Raw genomic sequence first — 5,034 nt, forward strand, 5'->3', positions numbered from 1 at the left:
GTGGTTAGAACAGGCCACACCCTCTGCACACAAGGTGAAGTCCTGAGAGCTCTTGGGGGGTGAGGCACAGTCCTGGGTTGATGTTTCTTTCCTTAGTTAACTTGCTAGTGAATTTTAGGGCAGTTCTCCATCCTGTGGGGTCACTGTGAGGGGCAGTTCAGAAACCACTCAGTGGCAGCAGGTTTTTATTTTGTGTTTATCTTTGAGTTCCTGATTAAAATTACGACTGGGTAACCCCACAGGCCACTTTGTTTACAGACTCTGCGGTTCTTAAGCTGACTCCATCAGGTGTGACATAAAGTACTGGTTCTTTGATAAATTGGATGAGCTACTGTGTAAGCTGTTGGTGCCAGGCAGCTCCCATTTGCCGAAATAATAAGTATCTCTGTTCCTGGCACTAGACCACAAGTGGCATTTCAGCTTCCCTGGTGTCAGCCTTCCCACAGAGCGCAGGGCTCGTGAGTTAATGTGTGTCCTGCGTGTGTTTTCATGGTTTCCCAACTTGGAAGGAATGAGGTGTTTCCATCTCTGCTGCTTCTGTGATTTTATTTCTCAGTATAACCTGACTTTGAGACAAAAAAGCTGTCCTCAACTAAGGTGAGGTTGCTCTGTCATTGATGAGTTACACGTGTGGAGGACCTGTGTCTTAGGAGTTCCACAGAGAGTTGAAATGGTACATTTCTCACTTGGGTGTAAGCCCCTGTCGCCAGTTGGCTCCTTAGAGGACGTGTGTGCTTCTATAATGAGCATCTGTCCGTGGATATCACGTTCACTGTCTGGAAAAGAGTTTGATGTAGATAAACATGTAATTTGGTACGATTATATAGTTTTGCCAGGTGGCAATACGATAGCGAAGTTTGGTATTTACTGTAAGCCAATAGCCACGCAGGGGCTGAAGAGCTGCGTTTTGTATTTGTCCCTTAAGCCCACTGTCCTCATTCACAGCCAGCTCTCAGTTATGCGTGCTAACCTAGGAGGGCGCCCCTGGATGCACAGTTCGTCCCTTCCCTCCACCCCCTGTCCCGGTGGCTGTTGGGAAGGCCTTCTCGAGCTGCCATGTTCCGCCCCCATCTTTGTTCCAACTCTTTCTTCCTGCCTCTGGTCTCTGACTGGGACTCAGCCATCAGGGAGGGCTTGGAAGGCAGAAGGAGGGGAGAGGGGAAGGCTGTGGAGAGTCTGGTCATTCTGTGCTGGACCGGTGGCTCCCACGTCCACGATGGGTCCCTGTCTCCTTCCTGGCCGCTGAGTCCACAGTGGGAAGGCCCGGCAGTGGGGCCTTCCTTCCTCATCGCTTCGGCCTTGCTGTCCCCATGGAGTTGATGTCAGTGGAGAGCTTGTGTGTGTGAGGTTGGCCAGGACCTCTGCCATCTGTCTGCGTGGCCCATCCAGCCGTGTGGTCCTGTTGTGGCCCAGTTTGGAAAGGAGGAGCCAGCAGACACAGACTCGGCTCAGTCACTGTGCTGACCATCACTTTCCCCTGCCATGAGCACTCTGACTACCCCAAGCCCTGGGCCACTGACGTGATGCTGTTGTTGAGCAAACAGGTTTGAGGGGCGTGTGGGCGGCAGTGGCCATGTTCTGATAATCTGCTGAACTGAGGCTCCCATCAGCACCCCAGGCTGGCAGTGGGGGTTGTGCTCTTTAACAGGGAGTCCCTGGAGACAAACTCCTGGAAAGGATGGCACTCCTTCTCTGGCCACAGCCCAGCAGGTGCGAGGTGTGGGGGAATAGCCCTCTCTTCCAGTCCCCGCTGAGAGCACGCAGCAAGCCCCTGAGTAGCTGCAGGAGCATGCAGCCAGTGTGGCCGGGCAGCTGGTGTCCAGCACTCCCCGATAGGAGCGGAGATACCAGGTCAGAGAACGCACCCGAGCCTGGTGCTGAAGCTGGGGTACTGCTCATTGCTCTAAGCCCCAGGGAGTCTGGGGAATTTCTCGTGTCCTAGCAATTGGTCTCCACCCCAACTTTTCTTCCCCCAAGGCTAAAACTCCGAAGAGAAGACCCTGTCCAATTCAGATACGTCTAGGTGTCGTGGCTCCAGGATGCCATTTGGGAAGGATGCTGGGTGGGTCTGGGAAAGATGCCGGGGTGCATTTCCTGGGGCTGCTGTACCAAAAACATCCCAAACCGGGTGCCGTAGAAAATGGAGACTTCAGGGCATTGCCAGGCCACACTCTCTGAAAGCTCCAGGGTAGGACCCTGCCTGGCCTCTCCGGGCTTGTGGTGGCCCCGGGCCTTCTTTTGCTTATAGAGGCCTCTTTATATGGGGTCCCTCTGTCTGTCTGTGCGTCTGTCCCTCTGTGTGTCTTCTCCTCTAAGGACAGCACTCAGATGGGATTAGGGCTTACCCTACTGTGCTATGCTAACCTAACCGATTACATCCTCAAAGACCCTGTTGGTGCCGGGTTACTTCACGAGTCCAGGGTGAGGACTCCCACCTGCTTGTCAGAGGACAGTCAATCATCGTGGATGGGGACCATCACAGAGCTGGGTCTGGATGGATGGGGACAGTTGCAGGGCTGGGCCTGGACAGGGCAGGAAGTGGGGAGACCCCAAGATGGTGCTTTGAAAGTACTGGGTCTGGAGTTGAGGCAGATGCTGTTGGAAGCTGAACCCTGCACCAGTCATCTGTGTGGGGGGGTTAGATTCTGGGGTGCCCAGGGCCATGTAGACACGGCCCTGAGGACATGCTTAGTTTCTCTTGTAACATCATTGTCACTGCTGGGCCTGGACCAGGTGTGTCCTCGAGGGTTGGGGGACGCTGCCAACTCCAGCACTGCTCCTGACTGGGAAAAAAACCTCACTGCCATCAAGTCGTTTCCAACTCATAATGACCCCTATTGAGTCTTGGAGGCTGTAAATCTTTATGGAAGTAGATCACCCTGTCTTCCTTCCACGGAGCAGCTGATGGGTTTGAACCGCTGACCTTCTGGTTAACAGTCTGTTGCCTTATCCACTACGCCACCAGAGCTCCTGTTCCTGAGGACCCCCAGAATTAACCCAGAGCATTGTGCTGGGGCCCATCCTGCCCGTGCCTGCATGGCAGCTGGAGGCCGGGGCTGGCCAGTGCTATGTCCTCACGTGGGGCCGACACTGGCCACTGCTCACTAGAAGGCTCTGGAAAGGGAGATGGGCACATAGGGAGGGACTCAGGGTAGTTACCTCAGTGAGTCCACGTTCTTAATGTCAAGGCCTAATCGCTGGGTTCTGTTTCAGCAAGGCAGGAATGGGAAGGCTGCTCTGGGGTCGGAGGGCCGGAGGGCCTGTGGCCAAGGTGCCTAGTGGGTGGAGTGTCACGCATACTGCCCTCCACTGTCCCCCAGAGGCCCATGTGGCCTTTTGTCACTTTTTACATTTGAGTTTAGAAGGATGTTGTTGGCTGTTGTCTCCTGGCGCTCCTGTGTGGGCAGATGGAGCGGCACCATGGGCTGTCGTCCTCCGGAAGGCATTTTGCTTCTTTCCTTTTGCCATGTTAGTGTGTGCCTACCCTCTGGTTAGTGGCCTACCCTTTTTTCCCACCCACCCTGGAAGCACCTAAGAGTACTTTTTGTGTGAAATGCTTGCCTTGACTTCTTGCACCCGTGGTCTCATAGGCTGTCTTTGTGATCAGCTAACCCGACTCAGCATGCTGGCCTCTGAGTTCCTCCAGGTCTGAGATGTTTGGCAGATTCGTGGTGGTTGCACAGTGTTCCGTTGTGTGTGTGGCCTGTGGTCTGCTGATCCATCCCTCAGGTGATGAGCAGTTAGGATGTTTCCCTCTTTTTGCTGTGGTGAACATGCGTGTGCATGTGCCTGTTCGTGTCATGGCTCTTAGTTCCCTAGGGTATACGTCTAGTGGGATTGCTCCATCATACGGCATTTCTATTTCCAGGTTGGTTTGTTTTTTTAATTTTGATTTGGGTAAAGTTTACAGAGCAAATTCACTTTCCACACAGTAGCTCACATACACTTTGTCTCATGACATTGACTAAAATTTCCCACAATGGAACAGCTCCCCTCCCACATCCTCCCAATAGTTACCTCTTCCCTCTGTCCTTCCCTCCACGCACTCCTGCCCCCTGAGCTGTCTCCCTGTGCATACACAGCCCTTCTATTCTCCCATGACTGATCTCTCCAAGGAGTATATCTACCTTAGGTAAATATTCACCTCATATGCCTGTCTTTTGTTTGGCTGAAAGCTACAGGAGTGGGTTCAATTCCAGACCTGAAGGGCAGCTAGGGGCCATATCCTCAGTGGTTCCACTAGGCTCTTATCAGACCAGCAAACCTGGTCCCTCCCCCCCGCCAAATTATTTTGAGTTTTGTTCCACATTGTTCTCCCTCTCTATCCAGGATCTCCTGCATAGATCCCCCTCCAAGTAGTTGACAGTGGTAGCTGGGCACCATCTAGTTCTTCTGGTTTCATAGTTGTATAGGCTGAGAATCACATGGTGTACCAGTCACTAGGACTAATTGTTTCCATGAATCTTTGGTTTTCTTTATTCCTCTTTGCTCTGGACGAAGAGAGACCCGTTGTTGCATCTAGATGGCTGCTTTCAAGTGTTAAGATCCCAGTTGCTACTCGCCAAAGTAGGAGGTGGAACAATGTTTTGTGTAGTATGTTGTGCCAGTTGAGCTTGATGGTCCTGAACCAACAGGTTCAACTACTCGGTCCCTCTGGGTAGCTGGCTGTGACCAAGAGGTGACTACAACCTTGTCCCTTGTCAGCTCTGCTGTACACCTGGGAATTCAGATCATAGAAATACACTTATAGGACCATTGTCTGCCAACCCTATACATGGTCTTGTGTACACTCCCCCCTGCATGTTGTTGTTGTTTGCCATCGAGTTGGACCCCCTGCATAGACATACCTAATAGTTCAGCCTATCCACCCATCTATGCACCTGTATATCCAAGTTTGCCTTCACTGACAACATAGTACTGTATGTGCAAAAGAGTTCTACATTTTTGTTGTCTACCTCCCATGTACCTCTCTGTGTCTTCCTCTTCCTCTGTTTCCAGCTTTTTAAGGAAGCACCTGTGGTGGTGTAGTGCCTG

The sequence above is a fragment of the Orycteropus afer genome, unplaced genomic scaffold, assembly GCF_000298275.1.
Source record: "Orycteropus afer afer isolate SDZICR_OR568_19922 unplaced genomic scaffold, OryAfe1.0 scaffold00356, whole genome shotgun sequence".
In the NCBI taxonomy this organism is placed as follows: domain Eukaryota; kingdom Metazoa; phylum Chordata; class Mammalia; order Tubulidentata; family Orycteropodidae; genus Orycteropus; species Orycteropus afer.